Raw genomic sequence first — 20140 nt, 5'->3', positions numbered from 1 at the left:
CCCACGTGGTTACAAAACAGCGCTAAAGAGCTGCTGGCATTCACATATGTGTCAAGCGTGTGCTGAACTTCCCTTGTTAATTGTCTATTGGCTTTGACACCTTTGTAAGCCTGGAACCCCGCCAGTGTGTGCTGCAGAGTAAAAGGTCTAATGGAATTGCTGAACGGATGACAACCTGGGTGAAGTGGAACTCGGCCGGTGCAAGAAGCATGCGGGTGCAGTCTATGACCAGTGTGGTGTAGGAAAAGTATGACATTTAGTCACTTGGTTCGGATTATTCCTTCAGTTCTATTAGGCAGTGAATGACAGTGTATGACTGCTGTTCTAAACAAGAGCAACAGGAAAACATAAGTAGTTTCTATTTTGGCATAAACTTCGTATTGCTTTATAGTTGGTTAGTCAAATGCCCTACATCTCTTTTCTTAACATCTTCTTGAACACATTGTATTTTTCACATTTAATAGTGTCAAGACTTTTCACAGTAGGGTTTACATTTTATTTGGGCACACAATAGACAACTCCTAAGGCAACCTATAATTCCAATCCATTAGGCTAATGGATCGCAGCTGCTGTGAGCAGTGGGCATATCATCTTTCCATAATAAAGTCTTGTAGGACATGAAATATAAAAATAAATAAACTGAAAAATGACTGTATTTAGCTAACATAGATGGTTATTTTCTTTTTTTCATTTTGGAGACCTAGAAAATTGGCAGAGTCAATAGAACTTTCTGAAGAATATATGAATGCTTATGAATAATTGCCCTTTAAACATTGGAAAAGTTGTAAAAGTGATAGATTTTTGTTAGAAAAGTCTTTGTGAATCAATATTCTTTATTTCCTTTCTTTCAATTTCTATTTTTAAAACCCATTATTATTACATGTCTTTGCTTTTTATGACACTATTTTTCATTATAGATTTTTTTTCCAAGCAGATTCTATTAAACTGCATTCTTGACGATTTGTTAGTGTGAGCACTTTTTCATGGGTGGAGCAGAAGTGCCAGAGAAGAAGATGAAGCATAGTAAGAAGGAGATGCTGCTTTTATTTTTAATGTGCCTAAGTTATTTTCTGAATTACATAAAAGCAAATGTTTTGCTAAATCAAATTCAGGAAAAGGAATTTTCATGCTCTTAAGACAAACAGGGTTGTATCTCTCAGCAAAGACTGGGAAGAGAAGGTGGGTCCCAAAAACCTACCTGGTCCAGCTAACTGATGCTCAGCTCCTTAGTAATTATCAAACTTTACTCTCTGCCCTTTGCCCTAGGATCTGCACTTCTTCACAGAAAGTTGCTTTGTCCTGTTTCTACGAAAATAGTGCCAATAGAATATATTACGCATCAGTATGACCTAGAAATGTATTTGTTGTGAATAAATATAAAGGATCAATTCTAGTGTTTACTCTAAAAGACACCTCTTTAAGAGTAATAATTTCTATGTATAGGCTTTGTTCTGTTTACAAGACAAACAATAATACAGCAATTGATGTGTCTTTCTCCTTTGGTCTTCCCTGGGAAAAAATAACAGAACAAAACTTCCTAAGAGGCTGAGCAGAGAAGACTGTAAGAGTGTTTCTAACTGCTTCCAACAACAGTCTGAAGGCTGCTGAAAGGATGGGCACGTGAACAGAAAACATTTAAGGCTACAGTTTGGTTTCACCTCTGCACAGTCCTCCTCACTCTGAGGTACATGTGCAGCGTGCCCCTGTTGACAAAGCAGTCCAGGGGCCACTCAGATCCACAAACGAGAGGTGACGTTCAGAGTCCTCATTCTGCTGCCCAGCTGTGCTTGTTCTTTAGGACTGCTGAGCAAGGCTCTATTAGAACCACAGTGTGTCTCTTGGAGCCTCGCAGGGAATTTAAAATATCTGTGCACATTAAAAAACGGGCACTTCTCTCAGTGACACAGGCAGGTCACCACACAGAGAAGCATTAGAAGATGGACTGGGATTTTTCACTCTTGTCTAAATGACAACCTAGAGGGATGTTTATTGTCGATTAGAAATCCTTCGAAAACTCTTGAGTATTATTAGATGAAGAATATTTTTAATTCACTGGGACTCTGAGATAAACCACTGCCCATACCAAACTTGTGAATTGATAACTGTATCTATATACCACGCTGTCCCTATTTTTTGTATTGTCTCATGCATAGCTAATATTCATAACTTTTCATGAAATCCCTAAAAGTAGCTCAAGTATGCCAATGGCAGGTGAGTCTTTAACATCCTGTTTGATCCAATTACTTTTTTATTCTCTCATGAGTTACATCCAGACTGTGGTTTCCCTTCCCTCCACTCCTCTCAGTTCCCCTACATATTCCCTCTCCCCAAGATCCACTCCTCCTCCCTCTCCCATCAGAAAAGAGCAGATCATCCAGGGATATCAACCAAACATAGTATAGGAATTCACTTACTTTTATGTGAATCTGGGTGTGGGAACAAATAAAGTTGCAACCTCAGTTAACACTTTACCTGCTAAAATTATAGATCTATAAAAACTGATTAAGTATTTTAGTAAAATGTTCAATGATATGTTAAATAAAATTATACAAGTGAATTTCTGGAATAAAATGGGGTTTCATTTACATGTGAGTTGCGGGAGATTATTTTCTAATTCTATGAAGAATGGCATTAGAGTTTTGATGGTAACCCTGTTTAATCTACAGATTACTTTTGGTAATTACTGTATTCATATCAGATGATGCAGGATTATGGGACAGGTGTCTTGATGTTGAGGTGTCTTTTTTACTTTCTTCTGTGTTTAAACTTCTGGTTTCATGGAACTCTCAATTTCTTGGCTAGGTTTACTTGTTGGTATCCAGATATTTTTAAGCTATTGTGAAAGGTTTGTTCCTTATTTCTTTGTTTCTTTCTTCTAATTGTTTTAACTAAGACTCTATGTACTTCATTGATTATGAATGGGGAGAAAAAGATGCCTATGACCCATTCTTAATTTTAGAGAAAATTTTGTTGTATCAAGTCTTTATAATCATGCATGTTTCCTCTACCTCTAGTTCTTTGGAATTTTTATCATGAGGAAATATTGGGACACCGTCTCATTTTTTTTCTGCAACTGCAGAAGTGATTCTGTGATTTATGATCTCAAGAGAATTGCTATGCTGTGTTACACCTGTTGATTTGGGTTTATTAAAAAATATTTTCATCCCCCAAAACATGCCAACTAGACAACTCTGTGAATGAAAATCATTGCAATGGGGAAACTAATATATTTATTAGCAGAAGAAAGCACTTACACACAATCTGGGAAGATGAGGAGTGTGGCAGGCTTCTAAGAGGGAGAGCTTTTGCTTTCCCTTTCCCTTTATCCTCACCTGTGCCCTTATCCCTGTCCATGCCACTCTTGGGCATGGACAGAATTGTGGGCTCACCCATACAGTTCCCCTTTTAGTCTAAATAAAATAATTAAACTTGATACAAAACTCAAACATATGCAACATATATACATAGAATGTGATAAGCAACTTATAATCTATTTATATCCCAAACTACTATATCTATCCCATGTATATCCTAAACTTATCTGAAAGAGATACCCAGTCTGAATACCTCCTTCCAATCCCAATCCTAAAATAATTGAAAACTAATACTAACAGGTGTAAACTATCCTGTAATATCAACAGTGGGGAAAGGGGGTATAGTATTCTCAAAATTACTTCCTGCTGAAATGGGACAATGACAATCTCATGGGGACCTGTAGGAGAATTGTTATAAGTAGGCACTGTGAAGGTGAATTTTTCCCTATCTTTTTCTTGTAAAGGTATAGTGAAGAAGCAATCTTTTATATCTATGACTATAATTGGCCATCCTTTAGAAATCTGAGAAGGTAGAGGCATCCCAGGCTGTAGAGAGCCCAAAGGTGAATTACCTTGTTGATAGCTCTCAGATCAGTAACCATCCTTCATTCCCAGACTTCTTTTTGATAACAAATACAGGGGAATTCCATGGACTGGTAGATTCTTCAATATGTCCAGCATTTAGCTGTTCATGAACTAATTTTGCCAAAGCCTCTAACTCTCTCAGAGGTCATAGGCCATTGCCCTACCCAGACAGGTTCATCTGTTAGCCATTATAAGGGTAGTGCTTACAGTTCCTCTGTAGGTGTGTCACTAGCATTCTGTAGCTGTACAGCCTGTATATTCTGTGACTGTTTGCTGTAGTGCCTTACAATATTCTTTCTACCACTAACAGCTTGCTTATGATTCATATCTGACATAGGAGGAATGTTAATCTGGGTGTTACATTGCTGTAATAAATCACAACCCCAGAGATTTGTAGCAACATCTGCAACATATGACCTCAATCTTCCTCTCTGTCCTTCTGGCCCAATACATTCTACCCATCTCATACTTCGTTTCACATGAGATAGGGCCCCAATTCCTAACTACTTTATGTTTACAACTTGTAGAGGCCATTTTTTAGGCCACAATTCCTGAGTTATAGTAGAAATATCCTTCGCTGTGTCATGCAAGCCTTACAGTACTTTTAATTTTGGTCTCCTGTCATTGATAGAAGTCTGCCAAAATACACATTTTTCATTTCCTCTAGTATCGACTGGTTCATATTTAATAACTAATGTGTTATCCTCAGTGCCATTAGTCTTTACAATAGACAGGGGATCTTCTAACTGTCCTGAGAGAAATTTTCTTCTACAATGATTGGGAATGACCAGACCACTTTTGATAAGGGGGCCTTCGAGAGGCCCCTTGAGGAGTTTCCAGATTGTAGAGGGTTACCTTGTTTGTCTATGGTCGACCTATATGCATTGGTCCAGTGTCAGTTCTTGCCACATCTCCTACAGAAGCCAGAAGGCTGAGGCCTTCTGTTTGAATCATTTCTAGGAGAAGCATTATTTCTAGGGATTCTTTGTCTACAGTTCCTACTCAGATGTCCTATTCTACCACAATTAAAACATCTAGAGTTATGATGTTGTTTCAAACTTCTGGAGATTGCTTCTCCAACCCAGGTCTGTATCTCCTCACAGTTAGGCCATTTGTCATCTTGATGCCCCTTTAGGCCTTTAGAAATGGCCTCTCCTACCCAGGTTCCTGTCTCTGGACAATTATATTCATTATTAGCTGCATATGAGACCCATTTGTCCAATGGCGCTGATCTGATCTTTAATGGCCACATGACCTGTTTGCATTGTGGATTTGCATTCCCATAAGCTAAAGATACTATAAGGAGTCACCTAGTACTTGAATCAGTTACCTGTAAGTCTACTGCTCTGGAAAATCTTTGTAAGAATTCAGGGAATTCTAGGACCCTGTATCAATTTTGAATATGGTACAACTTTATCTCCTAGTTCATGAACCTTATTCAAAGTATTTAGCGCTGCTGTACTCCATAAAGAAAATGTGTGTTCGTCAAATCCAGCTTGGGCATGTGGATAGGCAAATTCACCTTCACCAAGAATCTTATTTTATGAAGCTTCAAAGCCGTGCTTCAAACCTCGAAGTTCAAGGGCCTTGGCTTCCTATCTCCACAAAGCCTCCCATTGTATTCTGGAAGACTGGTCCAGCACCGCTGATATTAAATTATCCCAATCTATGGGAGTGATCCTATTCATTCTTACCCAAGAATTCAGCAATTCCTTCACATAAGTGTTGTGAACCCAGTAAGCTATGATAGCTTGCTTTATTCCTTTCAGATATTTCATTGGAATACATTCCCACTGGCAAGTGATGGACCCATTTTGATTCCTCCATGATGCTGGCCTTTCTGTCTTAGGTACTGGAAAGGCTACCTTAGGAAGATCTCCTAGGCATCTAGTATGTATACCTCTTTCATTGCCTGGTGGCCTAGTGGCTAATGCCTCAGTATCTAATGTTTCAGATGGTGAATTTTCTAAAGACTGCAATCTTGTGACCATGTCATCTCTGAGGGCTTGGATTTTCTGCATCAAAAAATTGTTCTAATGAGTTGATATGATCCTTGGACTGGTCAGTCAAGCATGATTCCATGCCTTTCATACCATCATCCCTAAAGGTTCTAAAGGCTCTAACTTTGCCTTCTAGAAATATCATCCTGTCTGTTAGATGGTCATTGTCTTCAGACACAGAGTGAATTGTCCCTGCTAATTTGTTAAGTTCCTCCTGGCTGGACTCTACCTTGACCATAAATGCAGTGGACACTGAATTAAATGTGTCTTGAAGTTTGTTCTGACTAAGTCCCAAATTATCTGTTCTCAAAGCTAAGTCCTCTTTTCCCTGAAGGTCCTGAATCTTTGACTCTAATTTTTGAATCATTTGAAAAATTTGTCGATTATCTGTCTGCTTACACAGTCCCTTCCATGTGATTACATGTATTAGAACACTAACCGCAAGCATGAGACACAAATACAATTGAAATATATCATACTTGTCTTCTAATATATAATCTATAACATTGGCAATGAGATTTCTAACGTTCTGCAGTGTTAAATTACCTGCCATGGTATAATTAGATGTTCTTACCACCAATTATAAAGTACTAAATTGTAAAAAAAATAACCTCTAATTGTGTTTGTTCAATGAGAAAATTCTTGTAGCCACAGCAAGGATGGGGGGAGGGGGGGAGGCAGGGCTAGGCATGGAAGGAAGGGGGAAAGGAAGGGGGAGTTGCCAAGACATGAGGCAACACTGTAGCATGGCGGGATTGCTCCCAGCAATACAACAGAAGCAGCAGGCAATGACCAACTCATGCTCGCATGCTCATGGCCGATGGCAGGAGAAGCAGGCAGGAGCACAGGTCACAGAGCCAAGGGTGGTGGCTCTGTTGGCACAGGCCAGGAATGCACACACCGCACACGGGTGAGGGAGGGTAGCACGACATTCTGGAAGGGTGCATGCGGTCCTGCTCTCAGATGAGGCAGCCATGTTCCCTCGGGCTTTCAGAAGGGCAGGCACAGCATAGAGTCAAGGGAGGCCGTGCTAGGACCCAACAGCAGCAGACTTGACTGCATTGGGAACAAGCACTGCTGGCCGAGGCAAACAGGATGTCAGACGAGTTTGGGAGCTCCTGTGCTGCAGTCTCCTGGAACAAGAGAAGCTGCCTATGGGAGGCCTGGTGGCAGAAAGCTGCTGCTTTTGGGAAACACTGGGAACAGGGGCTGGGATCTGCAGATGCTGGGTCAGCACTCACCTCAGGGATGGGCAGGTGGAGTGGAAGGTTTCAGCAGCATCACTATTGCAAGGGCAAAGACAGGGCGGCCTGAGCCCACCTGGCTGACCAGTCAGTGAAGATTCTTCTACCTCTTTGAAGGTATGGGCTTTCGGTTCTACACCAGCTGTAAAGGGAAATTAATGCAATGGGGAACTAATATATTTATTAACAGGAAAAAGCACTTAACACAGCTGGGAAGATGAGAAGCGTGACAGGCTCCATGAGGGAGAGCTTTTGCTTTCGTTTTTCTTTTATCCTCACCTGTGCCTTTTGGGGCATGAACAGTATTGTGGGCTCACTCCTACACAACTCTGAATGAGATTTTAAATACATTGTTGAATTCAATCTGCAAGTATTTTATTCAGAAATTTTGTATCCAATTGATTATGGATAGCATCCTAAGATTTTATGTTTCATTGTGTTCCCACTTGATTTCAGTATTATGTAATATTGTCTTTCTAAAATGAATTTGGTAGTGTTCTTTTCCCTGTCTGCTGTCTATTATATAAAATAGTTTGACCGTCATTGGTGTTGGTTTTTCTTTAATGTTCTGCTAAACTTCGGCAGTGAATCCATTGGGGCCTGAAATGTGTTCTTTTTCTTTTCTTTTGTTGTATTGTTTCTTTTGTTTACTTCTGAGAATTTTAGGTGTCACATTCTCATTACTCATTTTAGATCTATTTGTGTTTATACAGCTTCTTGGCTGTTTTGATAAGTCATATGTGTCTAGAAATTTAAACATTTCTTCCAGATTTTCCCCATTATTGAAATAGAGATTTTTCTAAGCATTCCCTGAAGATCTTCTGGGTTTCATTGGTGTATTGTCATCTCTTGTCTCTATTTTTTTTTCTTTTCTGGTTTTTCGAGACAGGGTTTCTCTGTATTATTTTAGAGGCTGTTCTGGAACTCGCTCTGTAGACCAGGCTGGCCTTGAACTCACCGAGATCTGCCTGCCTCTGTCTCCCCAGTGCTGGGATTAAAGGGGTAAGCCACCAACTCTCGGCTTCTTGTCTCTAATTTTATTAATTCCATTTTCCCTCATTGCAGTCAGTTTACTAGAGCTCTGTCGATCGTGTTTACTGTTCCGGAGAACAAACTCTTTGCTTTGAAGATTCTTCTCATTATTCTTTTTAACGTCAATTCATTCATTTCATCAACACTACCTCAAAGAACCAGTAAATGTTTTAAAGCATGTTCTACATCCTTATCCATCATAGAAACATATTCTATAAGCACTTTGGGATTTCCTTTTATGCCCATCAGAATGGATACCATTAAAAAATTAAACATAAAATTCTACCAAGGATGTAGGGAAATAACCCTCATCTGCTCCTGGTTGGGAGTGGGAGTTTGAACTAGTGTAACTAATGTAAAAATCAATATGAAGGTTTCACACACAAACAAAAAAATAGAAGTAGAACTAGCATATGATCCAGGCATGCCACTCTGAACACACACTCAAAGGTCTCTATTTGCTGTCACATAGGGCTTGCATATCCATAATTTTTGCTGCAACACTCACTATAACCAGAAAATAGAGCCAGCCTATATGTTCATCAACAGAAGCACTGATAATTAAAAAATGTGGTGTACACACGATGGAATTCTACTTAAGGAAGTTAAAATGATGAACTTTTCAGAAATACTCATGAAACTTGAAAGAATTACGTCAAACTTACCTAGAATTCAGAAAGACAAAATTTCTTCTCTCACAAACTACCTAAATATTGAATAGATACCACTACAATATCCCACCTGCCTTTAAGAGAATGTAATTGTTTGCCTATACTTTCTTTTTCTTTGCCAGCTGTCTCTTCTCTTGCTTTCCTTTTCAGTTAACAGTAGTATTAAAATGACTGATAACATTTAAAAGTAATTTTCTTTTCCAAAATATGTTTCTTAGAGTGTAAAATAAAAAAGTACCTAAATTGTAGTAGGCTGTCTTAGGAAGACACTTGGTTCTGAAGAAATGGCTCATAGGTAATAGCACTTACTGAACATCCAAGTAAAATGTTGGGTGTGGCCATGCATGGCTACAACACAAACATCACTGGGGGACTGAGAAAGAGGGTCAGTGGGACTTGGTGGCCACTGACATAGCTCTTGATTCACCGAGACACTCTCTAGGAGGGATAAGGCTGGGGGTGACTGAGCGGAGTACCCAACATCCTCTTTCTTTGAACTGAAGAGAGATGTTTGCATACATGCATATGCCAGTTGCACCAGATGCACTCATACAGCCTTATATGGCATGAAATATGCTACATACTAAAGTAGTAATTATGCTCCCATATGTCCCTTACGTTTCCCATGTAGAAATTGAATACACATAGAATATGTATACGTGAATACCCATTGTCACTGAAAACTGGGTGCCTGAGAAAACAATGGTGAGTGTAACTCTTAGAGCCTCTATGTTTCCAGTTATTATTGAGAGGCACCTAAAATGTGCTATTGCAATAATTAGGATAGAAATAGTTATATCCAATTCCCATGTGGAATATTTCAGGAGTATACAAAAATGTTTCTTTTGGAACTATATCCTAACAGAGACTGCTTATAATTAAAATAGGTCTGAGTTAGAAATAAACATTTTTAAAGTGCAAATATTTTTTCGTCCTTTGAAGCCTCTAGCAGTAACAATTTATGTAAGAGCTGTTAAAAACAACCCAGGCTTCTTCAAACATATCCATACATTAGGCTGAGGGAGGATAGCACCGTCTAGTGGAGTCCATAAACAAATAAACGCATTTCTCCTGCTTGTGGTTAAGATAATGTAGCATTTTGAAATGCCTTTGTCTCCAGATACCAAACCAATAGGATGTTTCCCGCTGTTAGAAGTTATCATACATCCCACCTCCTTTCATACAGTATCAGGCAGGCTTGGCATGAAGGTGACAACTTAAGCTAAAACTCTGTCAAAACAAAGAATAGCTAACAGGCATCTGTAAGGCTGATGTGAAAATGGAGCGTATGCCAACTGGAATGAAATGTGCACAACATAGACTCTCGGAAAATAAGCGCCTCTGTGCTTACTGAACTGAGTGCATATTCCTGTGCAGCCATTTATTTTCTGTGGACAATATAAAGTTCTTCGAATCTATAGATAAAGAAATGGCCCTGTGTTCAAGGACGTAAAGACAGGAAAAGCTAGATTTATGCTGCTGTGTCCTAGCATTCTTCTAAATGTTCTCATATTCTTGTCTTCCAAGATCATCAGTCAATGCCTAAGATTATGGACAGTACCAAACCCTAGGGATATGGGGGTTTTTTTCACATGAGAATACTCATATGATGAAGTTGAATTTTCAGTTGGGACAATAAGAAAGTGCAGTGATATGTTGTTTATGATGTATTAAAGCCACTGGAGATCAAAATAGCAAAGTAGCCATACTAGCTAGCCATAGAAGCCAGGCACATGACTGTAATGCCAGGACTCAGGAGCCAATGACAGATGGATCTCTCTGAGTTCAAGGCCACCCAGGGCTTCAGTCTAAAAGAGTAACAGAGCTCACGCCATTGATCCTAGCACTAGAGATAGGAGCAGGGTCTTCAGTCTCAGGATTGTTTTCCAGCCACATGGAGGAGGAGAGGCAGCAGTCTGAGACTTGATGAGAGCTCATGAAGACAGGATCAGCCCTTTCAGCCTGAGGTAGAGGTAAGAGGTAGTGGTTTGGCTGCTTTGCTTTTCTGATGTTCAGCTTGAAGCTTGAACCCCAATATCTGTCTCAGGGACTTTTTTATTGTGCCACAAGAAAGTGATGATAATAGTGGCCAAATAGAACAATTTCATGATATAATAATATGCAAGTCACACAAATATAGTCTGCCTCTCCAAATACTTTTCATGTAAATGTAAGCAATGCCATACCACAATACCTCAACAATCATTCTGATAATCAGTGTGGCTATTGTGTGACTAATGAGTAGATATCACATACAGCCTAGAATATTACCAAAGAGAAAAACAAGCTAGGTGGCATGGATATTTCACCACGTAACCCACAGTGATCATACCTTCTAAAACATGAATTGTCCATTTCTAGAATTTCTTCATTTGATATTTTTAGATTGTGTACTTATTGGCCTCAGGTAACTAAAACCGTAGAAAACAAGATCATAGACAAAGATAAACCACTGTGTTAATTTCAGTTCCCACGGAACAATACCGTGTGACAGGACATTCATTGGTCATACAAAATCTATAGATAAGGAAACTGAGTTGTCAAAATACAAGGAATTTGTGCTTGTAGAAGGTAGGCAACATATCATCACCTCCAGGTCAATAGAATCACATTCTCCACTCATCTATTTGTATGTATAGCACTCAAGTGTGGTGATATAATTAACAGTAATAAAAAATGAGGATCTCACAAGAGATCCTCATGAATGGCAATGTTTTAGCAATACGCCGAATAAGCTGAGTGCTCCTCCACCAGGTAAAACAGCAAAACATACAGAAAAGAATCCGCTGTAGAGTCCTAAATTAAATAAAATCGGGATTCCAGTCAATGTACAAAAAGCCATAAATAGGATATTTTAAGTGTTACCTGTCATTTATCACACGTGGAGCTGAAATAGTCGTTATTGCAATATAAATGATGCTTTCATTCAAGAATAGAGAAGAGCCAGTTGATTAATGAGCTGAATTAAAATTATTCAGCTGTTTTCATGGGCTATGTGTAGTCTTAATAATAGGACTGCAAAGCAGCACTAACCCATCCTACAATGCGTGCCCAGTTCTCCAGTTGTATAGGTCAGGAATGCATTCTGAACACGAGATGGGATAATTTAGACATCAACTGAGCTGCTGCCGACAATATGCACAATTTGATTTTGATTTTAAGCTATATGCAGTAAAGCATAAGGAATTTTGTTACCTTAAATAACCAAAGAACTCCTCAATGAGACATTTTAAATGCCTGAATTCACATTTTGTGACTACCAACCTAAATAATTGAATTTCTACCAACATATTGCACTTACTTTCTGAAAATGATTCTGCCTGCATGTGTATGTTGTGTTGCTCCTCCTCACCAGTTATCATCCCCACTCTCAAAGAACTTACCTTCCTAATAGCTAATGCATTTAACACAGCTCTTGTTGACTCTAGAATGCATTTTCACTAGTGAATTTAGACTTCTTTTGAGAAAACGTCTACGTAAATGTTAACATACATTTTATTGAAAATCCCATCTTATTTTCAAATATATTTATTTTAGGAAGGTTATAAATATTCTCTAGGAATTCTGTTGTAAAGAAATTATTTTGAAATAAAATAGTGTGATAAAAACTAAAATGTTTTAAGTTAAAAAAAAGGAGATTTTTAAAATGAAAACTTGGGAATGACCAGTGATCTCAAATGTAAGCCACATAGTAGCCTCTTCTGCCATTCTGACAGATGGAATGCCTCCAGTGAAGTCATTTTCTGTCCTGTTAAAAAATTATCTGGAGTAATTCACATTCTTTGTTCCTACCTGATTTGTGCTCTGTGTACAAGTAAGTATTAAAAGACTATTTTTCTATTGGGTAAAATTCATCACCATGTACATTAATTTTCTTTGCAATCACTACAATTGTCTAAGCCACTTTAAGTTTTTATAGCACAATAATATCCATTTTAAATGATCACAGGAGAATAAGTGTCCTAGGCACGAGAATAATTATAAAGGTTTATACTGGTAATACCATAGTTTTCCTTCAGGAAACTTTGTAAAAACAAAACAAACTATATATATATATATATGTATATATATCACCAGACAACATAAATGCTGTAACAATGATATTAATTTCCCTAGGAAATTCAGTCTATTTTCCTAGAATTTTATGGTTGGCCATATTGCTAAATATCCAGTAGTAGAAATCTTCACAAGTATCTCCCAAGCTCACTATATAAGTGGTTCATTACCACCGATTTTGTTAGCTTCTGCTTGTATACCCTGCAGTGATAGTATGATAAAAGATGGATAAATAAAAACAATAGAGATTCAAGGTTCATATACTTTAATTACATGAATTGTAAATTACAGCTGCCTATACCAATTTATAGGAATAAAAATTCTCAGTACTGTAAAGGGGTTTCAAATAAATGTCAAGAAAAAGTCAAGAGATGCCCTCTCACTAATTTCAAAATGGGCATGTGTCTGTTGACTTCCCATATTCTAATGCTGAGTAACTAACTGTCACATGTATATCTCTTTGGCTATAGCCTGGGCTATAAATGTTTTGGCAGGAATACCATCTGGTCAGGATAGCCTATGTGGCCCCAATGTGATCCAAGCTGATGTGGCAGGAAAAGATAATCACAAAGTGAGCAGATAATTTTTTAAGTGGCCATAGTCATCTAGGAGTAGATTGCACAATTTTTCCCTACACAAGAATAAATTGACTCAGAAGATCTTATCCCTTTCCCCTTCTCTGAGGGACCATGTACATCTCTCTTAGAGTCCTCCTTGTTTCCTAGCTTCTCTAGGGTTGTGGATTGTATGCTGGGTATCCTTTGGTCTATGTCTAATATCCATTTATGAGTGAGTGCATACCATGCGTGTTTTTGTGACTGGGTTACCTCACTCAGGATGGTTTCTCCTAGTGCCGTCCATTTGCCTGCAAATTTCAAGATTCCATTGTTTTTTTTCCCGCTGAGTAGTAGAACTCCATTGTGTAAATGTACCATGTTTTCTCTATCCATTCTTCAGTTGAGGGGCATCTAGGTTGCTTCCAGGTTCTGGCTACTACAAATAATGCTTGTATGAACATAGTTGAATAGATATCCTTGTGGTATGAATATATGTCCTTTGGGTATATGTCTAAGAGTGGAATTGCTGGATCTTTAGGTAGGCTGGTTCCCATTTTCCTGAGAAACTGCCATACTGATTTCCAAAGTGGCTGTACAAGTTTGCACTCCCACCAGCAATGGATGACTGTTCCCCTTTCTCTACATCTGCTCCAGCATAAACTGTATTGGTGTTTTTTATTTTAGCAATTCTGACAGGTGTGAGGGGGCAGGGAGGTAGAAAAAGGAGGAGTGAAGAAGGGAAGAGGGAAGGAGAACATTAGGAATTAACAAGGTCAAGTTGGGTGAAGAACAAAGAAGGAGAGCAAGGAAAGAGATACCTTAATAGAGGGAGATTTTACGTGCTTAACAAGAAATCTCCAGTAGGGAAATCTCCAGGGATCCACAAGGATCCCAGCTAAGAATCTAAATGCCCTTCCCCTATAATGAGATTGTTGACTGCCTGAAATGCCATCAAAGACCTTTCATCCAGTAAATGAGAGCAGAAGCAGGAATTCACTGCTAAGCACTGAGCAGAATTCCTGGAATCCAGTTGTAGAGAAGGAGGAGATTGGTGATCAGGAGTGGGATGATGAATTTCCACGTAAAGTGACAAAAGCTTTAAAGGAATTTTAAAAAGAGAGGAACGGAGAGAAGCAAAGATTTTTGGTAGCAGCATTTTCTCAGGTGGGCTCTGTTTTGCTAGCGGCAAGCAGAGACTCACGCAGCTGGCTTAAGGGGTCTTCCTGACTCAGCATTAAAAAAAAAAAAGAAAAAAATCAGCAAGGTTGTTTTAAGAGGCTCAACTAACAATTAAAAGGTGTGTACGTACAGCTGGAAGTGGCAGTGACCACATCTCCAAGCCTGCAGCTGGAGTCACGCTTAAGCCTGCCATCTTGGAAAAATGGCAGTTTAAAACAGCCGCAGTTTTACAGATAAGACACGTGGCCAGTAAAACATAAAGATTTACAGTAAAGTCAGACTTGGACGAAGAAAAACCTCTAAAGGTTTACAGTGTGTTTAAAAATATACGTAAGATTGAGAGAAAAAAAAACCAAAACGGCCCGGCTGTGATGGCGCATGCCGGTCGGATTTGCTGCAGAGGCAGAGGCAGGCAGATTTCCAAAGAGAAATCCTGTCTCAAAGAAAAATAAATAAAGGTAAAAGAAATAGAGTAATAATAGATAAATAAATAAGCCACGTAAAGATGGAAAATACACAGAGAATATTGTGTTTTTCAGTTTTTTGATTGCTCAGGAAGGAAAAACTGCTAAAGTACACTTGATTATAAATGCTGTTGAATTAATCCAATTTCTATCTTTTGAAAATGCCTTGACTTCAAAATTTAAGTATAATGATATGTTACTTGGGAAAGGAGATTTTATTTATGTTTCTACAGAAAATGAAAAGCTAAGGATTCCTTCCAGGCTTCTGTGGTTTGATCAAGCAAGCCCCCAGAAGCAGTGGACCAGGTGTTCCAACCACTGAAACAGCTAAGATGATGCAGCTTTACAGACCACGAAAATAAGGACTTATACAGGTTTCTGAGTTTTGTCATGATCCCCATGGTATGAACAGCGCCCCCTTCCAGCATGAAGCAGTTTGGAATGAGCGACGTCCTAATTCCCATCTTGTTTATAAACCTTTGTTTTCATTTAAATGGGGTTGTTTATAATTGGTTAATGATCACAAGCAATCTCTTTTTAATGGTAAAAAGTGGAATTATGGTATGGGTATTGTTTTTCATTTATTGATACAAATCCAAGGTCAATTTTGTGATACGTATATTTCTCCTCTTGATTAAGTATTGTGCTTATACTGATCTTTTAAAATGTAATGCACAATTAAATATAGACTATAGATAGTTACTTATAACAGTCAGAACTTATAGTTAGGTTCGTTAGGTTTTCTAGATATTCAAAAATATATTTGAGATAGATATACAGTCTTCAAACCTCTCAAAGACCTTCAGAAAATGGCATTTAAAATGGTTTAGGGTTTTTCTTGACAATGAGAAATGTCTGCTCCTGGCAGCACCAATTACGTCTGAGAGGAAGATGGGCATCGAAGAAACTTGTTATGGAGTTTGCTTTCAACATGGCAAGATTAGCCATTTAGGCAAGAAACTGCTCTTGCCTGTACTGCTTGACTGTTGTTGTATAATCTGGACATGCAGGACCCACAGAAAAGTGAATGCTGAACTCAGTCTTACAGGGTTCCTCCTTCATGGCAGAGTCTACAAGACTTTCTACAGGACACAGAAAAATGACTGACAGACTGCCAATGCAGATGGACAGTTTGAAATTTCCTGCTTTGCTGAGAAGTGTTCCAGACACATTGTGGCCTATGGGCTGAAGATGGATGTCCCAACCTTACAGAGGAACTTTGAGTGACTGTCCAGGTGGTCTGTCTTTTCTAGTGTTTATATATTATCCTTCTGTTGTCTTTAATGGAGTTGAAGATAGATAGTTATAATTATAGTTTTCCTTACTTATGATAAAAGATAAGCTACATATAGAACTTTGGACTCACAAGGATGGGATGGATGATATTTTCTTGAAATCTTGCTAAAATATTGTAACTATGTTCTTATTTGATAACCGTTCTGTTATATACAATTTGACTGTGTTAAACTTAAGACCTTTTTGTTTAAACAGAAAGGAGGAGATATTGGGGAAGTTCTTTGTCAATAAAGCACTGCTAGCCAATAGGAATCTAGATAGGTGGAACTAGGAGTTCAGGAGGACTCTGGAAAGGAGAAACACAGAGAGTCGAGATGTAACGCCATGGGGTAGGAAGCCCGGAAACTTCTCCAGTAAGAGATATACTCAGATTAACAATTATGGGGTAATTACTTAATTCAGAGCTAGCCAGTAAGAAACAAGCAAGGCCAACAGCTTCATAATTAATACAGCCTCCTGTGTGTTTATTTGGGACTGATGCGGCTCTAGAACCAGGCTGGTGGGAAGGCTTCTCTCAAGGAAAAGGCTTCCCTTTACAGAGGAGTGATAATCTAAGGGGTAAACACCATGCTGGGGAAACCCACAGAAATAGCTGACCTGAGCAAATGGGAGCTCACAGACTCCAGACTGACAGCTGGGAACCAGGCCCACTGAACCTGAGTGTCAGTTGGGAGGCTTGGGCAGTCTGTGGGACCTCTGTCAGTGGAAACAGTATTTATCCATAGTGCATAAATGGGCTTTGGGAGACCATTCCCTATGGAGGGTTACTCTTTCAGCCTGGACACACAGGGAGCGCCTTAGTCCTGCCCCAAATGATGTGACAGACTTTAATGATCCCCCATGGGAGGCCTCACCCTCCCTGAGGAGTAGATATGGGGTGGAATGGGTGAATGGTGGAGGCAATGGGGAAATGGGACGACAGGAGAGAGAGGGAACTGGGATTGGTATGTAAAGTAAGATTGTTTTTAATTTAAATAAAAATTAATTTAAAAAGAATAAATTTACTTCTAGGACATAACCAATGACAAACCTCATCTATATTTCATAATGCTGATCTCTCTAGGGTTTTAATATCTAATTATAGTGTTTTTCTTGGGATATTTAGCATTTCTGCCTCTTGTAACTCCTAGGGAGTTGCTTCAGTATCTCCATTCCTATTTCTATCAGCTAAACTACTTAGGAGCAAGTATAAACCCTCCTGTGTAACCTATGGAAATATCCTTATTACCAAAGTTTACTCAAATATAGATCATTGAATCAACAAATTTAGATTGTCTATTAATGCTAAATAATGTAAATATTCAAAAATACATTGTACAACATCAATTTTTCACAAAATGAATATGGGACTCTCCCTCCATTGAAATTTGTCCTAAACTAAATTCATATCTTGAGGATAAAAAGTGTATAGTTGTCTTACATTTTGTATTTTCCCTACTGTGTTTTATCATTAAATTTATCTTGCTTTACCCACCAAGTCAGATGCTTACACAGTTACCTTTCAAAGGGATTCATAAAAAATCTAGAGCAGCATCTAGATTGATAATGAGGTTAAGACTCAAAGGTAATGTAGCCTTGGGGGATGTTTCTGTCTTCCTTTTTAAAATGACCATTATCTGACAAGAGAGAAGAGCTTTCTTGAAATAAAGAATACCCATCAAAGCTTTGCTGGCAAAACCTTTTCCCCTACTGCGTCTGTATTGATCTTTTCAAGCTTTATGTCTTTGTTGGATGTATTTGTAAGTATTAATGAGAAAGAACATGCAGCCCCAAAGAATTACACATTTTTTAAAAGTCTTGATCTAATCAATTTAGCAACTAGAGGAGTGTTCCATTTCCTAAATGGCTTTCTATGAACTGACATTTTAAAAGTAAATTGAAATACATACATACACACACACACACACACACACAGTGAGGGGGATTAAAACGTATTTTCAAATGCCAAAAATGGAATAAGCTTTTATTAATTAAAATTTGAAATGAGTGCAAGCTCCATCTAAAATAGATAAGATGGACCCTAAGATACTTATAGGGGTGTGTGTGTGTGTGTGTGTGTGTGTGTGTGTGTGTATACACTCTCTGGATATAATACATTTTACTTGAATAAGTTATAGTAAATACCATGCAAAGAGTATAAATATGCTGGTTAGTTTGTTGTTGTTTCTTGTCAATTTAACACAAGATAGAGTCATCTAGGAAGTGGGAACCTCAATTAAGAAAATTTCCCACAGATTTACCTACAGGCCAGTATGATGGAGGCATTTTCTTAAGTTAACTGTGTATACATCTGATTGGGGTAAAGCACAATAAATTAGTGATAAAATACAGTAGGAAAAATACAAAATGTAAGACAAATATGCACTCTTTATGCTGATTGGTCCCAGCATACTATAGGTGATGTCATCCCTTGGTTGGTGGCTCTGGGTAGTATAAGAAAAACAAAAAAGACTAAGAAAGTCCCAGGGAAAAAGCCAGGAAGCAAAGTTCCTCTGAGGTTTCTGCTTCAGTTCACAGCTCCAGGCTCCTGCCTTGAGTGTCTGCCCTGACTTCCCTTCATGTTGGACTATAAGCTAAAATAAACCCAATCTTTCCCAAGTTGTTTTTGTTCAGTGTTTTATCATGCCAACAGAATGAAAAGCACAATAGGTCTTCATCAACTGAAACAGTTTTTCATTTTAGGAAACAATATAAAATGAATGTATTGTTCTCTTTTTCACATGGTATTTCATTGAAAATTATGTGGGCTCTACACACACACACATACGCTATAAGAAAAAAAAAACATGCTTGGTATCTACAAAGAATCTTTTCTAAAAACAGCTGGTCCAGAGGCAGACACCCACAGCTAAACACTGAACTGAACTCCTGGAAGCCAGTGACAAACAGAGAGGACTGATGAGCAAAGGGGTCAAGACTGGGCTGGTGAAACCCACAGAAACAGCTAACCTGAACAATGAGGAGATCTTGAACCCCAGACTGATGGTTGAGAGGCCAGCATGGGACTGATACAGACCCCCCTGAAAGTGGGTGTCAGTGAGGAGGTCTAGGCAATCTATGGGACCTTGGGTAGTAGATCAGTATTTATCCCTGGCATACAAATGGATTTTGGGTGCCCATCCCACAATGAGGGATGCTCTCTCAGCCTGGACTCTTGGGGGAGGGCCTCGGCTCTGCCCTGGATGAAATGACAGATTCTGGAGATGCCCCATGGGGACTGGGTTGGGGGAATGGGCTGGTTGGTGGGGGCCGGAGGAGGGGAGGTAGTAGGAGCTGGGATTGACATGTGAAGCAAGCTTGTTTCTAATTCAAAAAAAAAAAAACAGCTGGTTCTTCTGTAGTGAGTTGAGCAGAATTCCATAGTGACCTAACATAGGCCAGTGCCTATATATGAAGAGTCTGGCTTACCTAACCCTAGAGAACTGCAAAGGAAATGAGCTTTTCTTTATTTGTACTGAACTTTATATGAATTACAAATTTAGAATTAGTTCAAACTTGGATCAAACCCTAATGCTGAAACAATAACAAGATACCAACAACAAACTGCCTTCAAACCTAGATATACCCACTGAGTGTTGAAAGAGTGGAATGACTTAATACTCAAAGAAGAAATATTCTCATAGTGTATGGAAAGATAGCTACAAGTAAAATACACATTACAAAAGAAGGGGTAAACACATAGCCTGATGACATTACACAACAAACAACCAAGGACATTCAAAAATGGCACTGCTTATCAGTC

Source organism: Mesocricetus auratus, unplaced genomic scaffold, assembly GCF_017639785.1.
Source record: "Mesocricetus auratus isolate SY011 unplaced genomic scaffold, BCM_Maur_2.0 Super-Scaffold_100008, whole genome shotgun sequence".
NCBI lineage: Eukaryota > Metazoa > Chordata > Mammalia > Rodentia > Cricetidae > Mesocricetus > Mesocricetus auratus.
The sequence above is the reverse complement of the archived record's forward strand: the minus strand, read 5'-3'. Positions refer to the sequence as shown.